General features: G+C 31.7%; 1 protein-coding gene across 3 annotated transcripts in view; it reads right to left on the bottom strand.

The window, feature by feature from the left end:
• The window catches only part of Blimp-1 (PR domain zinc finger protein 1), a 99,715-nt gene that overhangs the window by 37,443 nt on the left and 52,042 nt on the right, over positions 1-10,230 (bottom strand). Inside the window, exon 1 of one of the 3 annotated variants that reach the window (XM_067052948.1) lies at positions 6,077-6,124. The exons of 1 other annotated variant lie outside the window; for it this stretch is intronic. The gene's annotated coding sequence lies outside the window, so the exon portion shown is untranslated. Of the gene's footprint in view, positions 1-5,938; positions 5,987-6,076; positions 6,125-10,230 lie in introns of those variants that run through there. One more of the 3 variants, XM_067052949.1, reaches the window with a different exon arrangement.

Below are 10,230 nucleotides of genomic sequence, written 5' to 3'. Positions count from 1 at the left end.
ATATAAAGATAGTAAACAGACGAGCAGGGCTGACGTCGTTATGGTGGAGTATATGGAGAGGTGTCATCCCTCCAAAAGTTGGGTAATTTGAAAACCTGCTTTAAGCTGCAAAAATTGGAGTTAAAACTTCTCATAGTAATTATTATATTAAAATTGCTACATAGAGAGCTAGTTTTTAAAAACTATTCAGAGTAAGGGCAACTTACAGAAAATACCCCTGAGACTTCTAAGAGTCCCCCCATCAAACTGTAGTAACTTCCCAGCAGGCAATACCTATGAACCATACCATACCTCATCATATTTTTGGTAAAAATCAGCAGGGATCAAACATGTTTTTACTGAACGATCTCCTCCATAAACGAAATAATCTTAATGATGCTCCATTATTTGTTATCTAGTAAATTATTTTTCCATTTTAAATCCTAATAATCGACAATTGGTTTAAAAAAGATTATTTTAAACGAGTTAATGATAAATAATAATTGTTAAATATTAAAGAAAACTTGATGATACATTTTTTTCAGATGAAAAAAAAAGGTCAAAAAGAAAAAACAAAACAAGTCATTATACCATAATTTGTACAAATTCATTACTCTGCACATATTACAGAACATAAACAATGATATAAACCTAATTGAAAATTAGCAAGATTTTATTACGAACAGGAAAATATGATATTGTTGGAAGGGAAGAACAATGGTGTTTTTGTTTACTGGTTCAAAATGCTACAATGTCAACAACGTTTTTTGATTTCCTTGTTACTGAATTCCTAACTGACGTTCGTAGTTCAATTAAGAATTTTGTTTCGTTTTTGCTTTTTAAATTATTTTAACACTTTATGGTGAAACTACCTTGCTTTCCCGTTTTTCAATAGATGAAAACAGGTTCAATTTTCTAGAATTAAATAAAAAAAAAGTTGTTTGCAATAAGAATAATTAATATTTGTCGTTATTTAATTTGTGACCAGATAGCTGTGCTTAACTGAATTAAATAGCCCCAATAATATAATTTTAATTATAAAGAATTACATTTACTTTACATTATTTATAACATGACCTCAGCGTAGGTGAACGCCGCGTGTTATAATTCCATAGGGTTTAATCTCGGCTGGCAAAGCATAAAGAGGTGCAAATGAGGCAGTATGGTAGAGGTAATGAATGGGTGCGCTGGGAGGTGGGAGTGTGATGGGGGAATGAACCTTCCCCAAGTTCATTGCCCGCCTTCCCAACTTTTGGCAACATGCGCAATATAAATCTCCTCTTCACCCATGTCCCACTAAAAGGGTATGGCAATAAATCAGAAGGCTGGACATGTTGCAGAACACTGCGTAGTATTGTATAACAGCAACAATACAGTTCCGAGAAACGGGTTCGCAAGGGTTGGTAAAAGAAGTACCCTTTTTTGGAATTTGGAAGATATATTGTTGTCATAAAAAGAGTTGAGTAATGAATCGAACAGTGCCAAATGGGAGTTCGCAATTGTTGTGTCATAGCGTGGCACCTGAGGTGCTGTAAAACGTCCCGGACGAAGTATGGGGTGTAATGTCATGTCCTTCAAGCTGACGTAAAACGGACAAAGAAAGAAATTTTTGAAATGTCTTCGTCAAGAGAAAAGAAATGGTGTTGAGTAATGAAACAACGAAAATTTCTAAAAATCAATGGATTCCTAGAAATAATTTATTATTCCCCTTTTGGACAAGGGTTGGACACGCCTGACTTTTGGGTGGTAATTTGCGAAGGGTAGGGTCTGGCATGGACCCTTGAGGATTAAACAAGTAATGGGTTCCTCCTACCTATAATACGTTTTGAGGATATGTTTTATTAGTTATTATTTTTAGGAATTTTATATTTAACAACCTACATTTTAATAAACCAAGATTATAATACTATAAGTGATTCATATAAATTAACTACTCTTGGTGTAAAATTTATTTTAAGCATCTGCTCCCCGTGGCTATCTACACTTTCTGAGATCTTTTTTTTTTTTTTAAAGTTTATAAGATATTTAAAATAAGTTACTCAAAGTAAAAACCGTGAAAGCAACTATCAAACAAAATTACACTAAATAAAACTTATTTACAAAGAATAAATCATTCCATTTCAAAGTAACATTAGTATCTAAATTAATTTCATGAAAAAATAAAATAAGTGAGCTTAAATCTATAAATTTCAATGAAATAGTTTATAAAGTACATGCTATGAGTTACTTTCATCAGTTTATAAACTTATTAATTTTTTTTTCCATAAGTACTAAAATTTAGGAATTCAATGTTACATAATGCAGTATTTTTTATGATGTTAGATTTTAATAATAAAATGACTGCTTTGCATTAACAATGTGGCCTGATGTACAAAATCGAATTTTCTTCAACAAACAACCATATTTTAATTGTTTAGAATAAATAAATTTCTCATTAAAAATTATATTATTTAAAATAATGTGCGGTTAGAATATAATATGGTTGTACAGTTAGAGAAGAGATGAATCCTGTGGCGCGTTGGAAGGAGGCAGGTTTGGAAAGGTGAGGTCGATGCCCTACCTTTCGGCTGCTCCCCAGGTTTCCTTCTGATGACTTCTCCTGTAAGACCATCGCTGGTCTTTTACTTCAAATATAGATAGGTTAGATAGGCTATTACAGTTAGAGTATAGTACTTAAAATAGATTTTACTATGGTTAATATAAAATATATAAATGGTAGAAAATAATTCAATTTAAATGTTCCTACAAACATAAACTAATTAAAAGCACACGGAAAGTTAAAAAATACAGGATACATAAAAATAAAATTAGCATTTTTCATCCAGCAAAAATGGATTACAGGAGAGAAAATAAAATATATATTCTTTACTTCAAGCGGTGTTATCACAAATAGTTGGGCATCATATAATACTATATTCGATCTGAGACCCTATGTAAGATGATTAGGGTAGTTAAAAACATTTTATTGCTCCTACAACTATTCAAGAAAATTAAAACAATCATAAATGTTACAAATATAAACCAGGGTCATTTATAGGTGTCATGATAAAATTTATTCCTTATATATATGTATATATATTGTAATTATAAAATTAATTTTAAAACAATATACAGATTCCCACTAAAATGGAATAAAATGATTTAAATGTATACCAGTTAGATTTTCAATTAATTATGGTGATATTAAAATAGAGTATACTTTTAAAACATCTCAATCAGTATTTTTTGGATGAATCGTTATTTCTAAATTATTATCCTACTGGTGGCATTAAATAATATAAAAATATGAAAAGGAATATCCTATTCGAGTTATAACGAAATATCTATCAGCGATCGACCACAGAGATCCAGCGCGACCTTGCCAACGAAACCACAAATTGGAATTTATTATTCTCATTTGCGTTGTGAGGATTCTTGTTGCAATGGCCTTGAACGGATAGCTTTGAATTTTATGAAATAATGAACAGCGGCTGATGGAATGGTCCCCAGCTTAAAGACCCCAGTGAAGGGTAGTATTATTGAACTAAGATATATTTGTGCGTGTGACGGGGGTCGATGGGGTTATCGACCGAGCGACTTTATGGAACGCCGAGATGTGATAGGGTGAAAGGGCTTCTGAGGAAATCGTTTAAGTAAAATTAGCCCTTTCTCTTAACAGAGACACGTTTAAAAGATTTGGGAACCCCCCAATCACACAATACATTTCTAAAATATTACTAAAATTACACACAATAAATGAAATTTTTAAAAACAATATTAGTAAGTATACGATAAATAAGTATACTTAAACCAAACGGGTCACTCAGAATAATACTGTATAATACTACAGAATGCTTGTCTGGCATGAATACTACAATACAAGAAATAATAAGAATACCCGGAACGGTAACCATGTTATAAATCACGCAATACTATAACTTACAAATCATGATCCTTATAAAAACAAATACAAAAAAATGCTTTCAATGTCGCAAAAAAAAAAAATCTTTCAGATGTTTCTCTGTTTGTATTATTAAACGTGTTACACTTGAAAATGTTCACAAATACAAGTATACTTATCTTACTAAATGGAATATGGTCCGGGTGGGTCAAATTAAACTCAAATAATAATATTTTATATTATTTTTATTTGAGCCGTTTCGCCCCACGTTGCAGAGCTTCGTCAGGACAAAAATATACAAATAGATTATAGATATATTATTTTTATTTAAAAAAAAAAAATTGTTATTAAAAATAAAAATAGCACAAAACATTACTATTTGAGTTTAATTTGACCGCACCCGGACCATATTCCATTTATCAATATCAGGCAATATTCCAGCAACTACTTATTTAATGCAATGAAAATACTTATTCTACAAGAAAATAATAAGATAAAGCATGCAAGGTTATGTTGAAATTTTAAAGTTATCTACTACAATCGTTTGTTCAAAGAGAGGAAACTGAAAGTTGTTCGACTATAAGATAACATTCTTTATAAAAACAGAAAGACAGAAGGAAGAAAAATATCAAAAAGAAAAAGGCAAAATAGGTCGATAGTCTGGACAGATCGAGAAGGCAGTATAAGAAGGAAGTAGGTCTATATGGCTGCCGAGCGTCGGGTACTTCTAATTAAATCTCACCATATAACCACCCCAAAATTTTTACCCCATAGATAGTGACCACAAAAATACGAATAACAAATATCTTGCGAAGGACACTGAAGGGCATCCGAACGGTCACAGCAGATGACAGTGCAGGAGGAAGCAACAGGTGGGCTCCGGCCGGAGACTGCAACGCCTATAGATAAGGGACTTGCGGACAGATTATGATGGCCATGGTTTTTGTCTTGCTCATTACAGATAGTCACTCTAGGTCAAGTACACCACTTTCTCATGGTTGTGAAAAACTGATCTGCAGTTCATCCTTGATTTACTATTCAATTAAAAAAACACTGTCCTTTAAAATTAATGCAGTGATTTTCAACTTTTCCTTGTCTTGATTTACAATCTCCTTCAATTCACAATAATAACCGACGGAGATGGAATTGCCTTCCAAGATAGAGGAGGAGCGGTCTGGGAAGGACGGCCTGGGGAGGACGCGGTGGCAATGGCACTGACGGAATCTCGCCGGAAGAAGGGAGGTCGCTGACCCTTCGCGGAGATTGTTTTGAACTCGACACTTCCGATCCCTGACGATTAAAGGGAACTTATCGGACCTGGCAAACCTCACTAACTGATAGTCTGCTCGGCAAATATTCATTCACTAACAAATTCTGCAGTGGATTAATCAGTTGTTATCATGCCGTTTTGGGCGACTTCCGAAACTGCTGCAGAGGCAGAAAGGGACAGAGTGCGTCGACCCTTCAAAAACCGGATGCGATCTTATCAGTTGGCAAGACTGGCTACACGCTTCAATCTTAATGCTCCTCCTTATTGCCTTTATTGCTGTATTTAGATGCTCGCAACCTATAACGCATTTTGGCAAATGGAAACTGTCAAATACCGGATTGCGAAAATAAGGTATAACGTGTGGTGTTGACGGAGGTGGCATGGGTCAGATGGCAGCCATGTTTACTTCCTTGATGTAGAATATCAATAGATATGTAAATGGACGCGTCCGTCATCTGCAACTTATGTAAACAGTACAGGACAAGGTCTGCAATTTAATCAATACATTTTTCTAAACAAACAAGAATAATCCGCAAGTATGTAGTGTTATTGAAAAACAAAAAGTCCGATTAGTGTGGAATAACAATATTTCACATAATATAAAGTAATCTTGAAATGAAAAATACCGTCAGTACAAGGAGGAGGTACGGTGAGGTTAAAGAACTCTGACCGTCACGGGAGAGCGGCGCGCTTAATGATCCATCGGAACGAACGTGGGGCACCGCTTAGATATTTTACTATTCCTATGGTCACTTATGATCACTCACAGTAACTGTCATACGTACACTCACTGATATAATAATACTAACGTCAGTCGTAGGAGAGTGGAGTCCTTGTACCAGCAGTCCTCAGGATGTGGAAGCCATGGCACAACACTTAACCGATCGACACTGCCCCGACAGCCACGGAAGAAGAAGAAGAAGAAGAGAAGATAATGAGACACCAACCTTGCCTCAGTTTAAAGAGTATATCCAGTGTACACAGGATGAAGCACTAGCACTGACTGAGGACCGGGGCTGCTCAGGAGGTGGGGGTCGTCAGGGTCGTTCAACTGCTAGGTCACCCCCACCACCTCCTCTGCCTTCGGCTCTGTTACATATCCATTCGTAACATCGCCACTATGCTCTCCTATTATCGTCATATTTCATAAATAATCAGTTCTTATTATTTTACTGATGAAAAAGTATTTAAAAAAAAAAATTTTTTGAGCCGTTAAAGTCTTTCATCTAAGTATAGTCTACCTCTTCCTGGTTCCAGTTACTTGGTATTTAACAGATAACTATCACAATAAATAAATAAAAATTATGGTCACAAATAATAACTATTTTAAATTACTTTTTAAAGAGCCACTACGTATCAAACCTCAAATGACAGACTTTATATGTGGAAGTCTTCCATCGCCATTCAGGAGCGGATCCAGAAATATACTATACAATCACACTCAAGAAAAACCTCTTTACAATGCTCTGTAATTGATTTGAGCGGAGTATGCATATCCCGATTCGTACAAGGCTAAAAAATTTTTTTTTTTTTTTTATTTATTATTAAATATATTATTGATATTGATAAATTTAAAATATAATTTCAATGATGCCACAATCAATAGTATAAACTGCCTAATTCAAATAATGAATATTTGTTTAAATAAAATCAATTGTATCGAGATTAAAAAAAAAAAATTATTAAATTATTATTGGTTAAACAAAACAAATGTGGAGTGATAGAATGTATCAACAAAGTAATGATATAAAAAACAAGGAGAAGGATCCCAATAAAAGAGCACAAGGGCAGCCAAAAACCAGTGCAATCTTGATTTTGATAATATAATAAATATTATTTTTACATAAATAAAATAATACATTAAAAAGAAAAATATTGAGCCAATATAAATAACAGTAATTATTCAGTGAATTTTAAGACAGATACTAGAAATCTGAACCATCACTATCCACAGATTTTAAGCAAAATTATCTTATGAAAAATATGAGTAAAAATTATGTTAATAATTAAAATTAACTTTCATATGTATCTTAAGAATAAAAAACAAAACAAAAGAATTATGGTCAAAATAAATAAAAGATATGCTTGACCTGAATGTAAGGAAAATAACAAATCTTATTATGAAAGCAAGGTGTTATAGAGTTAAATTGATTATAATTAAAAGTTTAATTTTGATGAAATAGTGACAAAATAGGTAATTAAACTTATACTAAGGATGGCTCATTAATAAAGTTATATAATTCCCCAAGGTTTTATTATCTCATAGGGCAATTTTTACTGAAACTAGTGACCTGGGCAGAATAGCCTACAGAAAAATTTTTAAATAATTTATGTGAGTGTAAATTGTTTTTTAAAGTTATGTTATTCATTAATAATATTGTTAATTGCTAAAATTCTTAAAAATCAATGCATAATAAAAGCTGTCTCCGAAACGTTGGATTTGAGAAATTGAAGAATGTTTTGAGATTTTAATTTGGATACAATTGATTTTATTTAAACAATAATAATCAGTCTCAAGAAAGTGAAAAGATTATTTACATATAAAATAAATATTTGTGTTAGTTAACTGAAAGGCTGAATTACCCAACGCGGAAAGTGAATGGGCGATAAGTTGTAGATAGCCCTCTTAGTGTTTATCCATACAGCAGAGTTCTTGCGATAACTACTCTAAACATCGAAACTATCCAGTAATTACATGCATGTTTATTGCAATATGTTTATTTTGAAATTCACACTATAAACTCGCAATAAAAGTTAAATTAATTATTATTCTATGATATGATAATAATAAAATGTGAAATATAGTAGAATGATATTCTAATGATTACTTAGCTTATTTTCAGAGTATTGTAAATTGAAGTATTATTTATACAACTACTGTAAATTTAGAGACAAACTAGTAATTATACAGCTCCTTATAAATGTAATAAAGATGGTATTATACTTTACACAAATTAATTGAATAAATACAAAAGAACGATTCCAACCTGAGTCTTTAATAAACCAGCTGAACACTCACCAGTCGATGTTTTGCTAATGAAGACATCAGGAAAGATTATTACCATATCATACATATATCCACTGACAAAATTCAGCACCTCTCATGTCATGACAGTCTAAAAAGTCACGTCTACCTGAGACGGCGCACAGGGGTGGTAACTGCCGTTTTTGTGCAAAAACCTCTAAATTGTTTAAATCTTCTGTAATCATCATGAATTTCTGTTTTATTGAAGGTGCTGAGTTCAATGGAATGCATTATTTTTTTAATTTTGATATTTTCTGGTGTGAAAAAATAAATCTTATGTCTTCCATCATTCTAATATTTTTTTCATTTAAATTAATTTGACTATTTTTCTCACATTATTCAAAACGTATCCGGTGCCTGAAATCATAGGTCAATGAAACTTAACACAAAAGTTGCTCGAATATGTACACTTCGATGGCAAAATAGTCTCATGACAAAGGACAAAAAAGCTTATTTTGTTTCTGGTCTATCAAAATGTGCAAACCTACTTTTTCCATAATTAAATTTGAATTGGCTGAAGAAATTAAGAAAAAAATATTTCAATAAACAAACCTACACTTGCAAAACTACACTTTTTAAACTAAATTTCGTTGGTATTGACTTAGCTGAAATATAGTTAGTTGGATAGGTTAAAACAAAATAACAATAACCAATAAAAACTCATTTTTTCCCCATGAAGAAATAACGTCTTTAAGAGTTCTACGGGTCACAAATATTGTTTGATGGCAGAACCAATTGTGGTGAATTCATTTATAGGTATTTGAGTATAAAAAATACATTTATGAACATGATGAGAGACACTCCATGTTTGAGGGTTTTTCACAGTTTCCACCACAGTATATATGTAAAAAAAAAAAATTTGAATGTATTATTTGTTTAAACTTCGTATCTACTGGCATCCCCAGAATCTACTTTAGCTTTCACTGACAGAAAAAAATTCTGACTTAATGCACTTCAATCACTATCTTTTTTTGTTATAAGATACAACATTATGAAATCAAAGTTAAAAAAAAAGTCGCAATAATTAATTCGTATCCCGATAAATAACTACTCCATACAAGTGTTAGAATATGAAATATATTACATTAAAAGAGAATAGTAAAAAAGAATATATTTAATTGCAACATAAGATGCAAAAGATGTTAAAAAAAGTATTACTACAATACCTTATTAAAGAAATTTAAAATATTCAAATCATATTAGTTACGTATTATCTAAGAAAGAAATGTTTTATGAAAATTCGAAAATTATTGTTTTTTTTGTATTACTGTTCATACCTCTTTGGTTGTTGGTATTTTTCTGATCTGCAAATCATATGATGAATATTTCATCGTTTCATTCAATACGATTAGTTATCACAAAAAATATGATTCACTCACTTAATATAGCACATGCGTCAAGTATGATAAAACGTATATTATCTTGAATTACGCATTTACCGTAATATATTGCGGTTCAAAAAAAAAAAAAATTGTGAAACTTGAAATTAGTTGGATGACATTTATTTTGATAAGAAAGGAAAAGAAAAAAAAAAGGAAATATCATTGGAATAAACTTTCGTGTTACGCTTTCTCAATTTATCTAATTATTATGAATGTTGATTTTTAAGGTAGATTTTATGATCCCAACAAGTATACTTTTACAATTTAATGCGGCCACCCTTAGCTTGAGAAGGTGCCCCATGCGGCACCACTAATTTGGAATTTGTTTCTTGGCTCCGAGGTGATTATTTTTGTTTCCTTTATTTTTCACTATCTAGGGAATTTATTCGAGAATTGACTCAATTTATTTAACCCTGGTATATCGCCAGATCGAGCTTATAGGTACCTTATCTTTCTCGAATCCTGGCCGAGAAACATAGTTGTGCTACGTATGGAAAATTAAGTCTCATTATATTGCTTCTATAATTTATTAGGGAATATTTCTGTTTTAGTTTATTATTATTGTTGTATAGTATTATAAATATTGTCTTACATGAATTGGTAGAGAAAATCGTAATTTAATTGTATAAATTATAAAGAAAACTGAAATGTTGATATCCTTACTTTGAGTTCATTTGTAAATTTTTACATTAAA

Source organism: Halyomorpha halys, unplaced genomic scaffold, assembly GCF_000696795.3.
Source record: "Halyomorpha halys isolate HHAL.00 unplaced genomic scaffold, Hhal_1.1 Scaffold186.1, whole genome shotgun sequence".
Lineage (NCBI taxonomy): Eukaryota > Metazoa > Arthropoda > Insecta > Hemiptera > Pentatomidae > Halyomorpha > Halyomorpha halys.
Note: the sequence above shows the minus strand (reverse complement) of the source record. Positions and strands in the feature narration are given on the sequence as shown.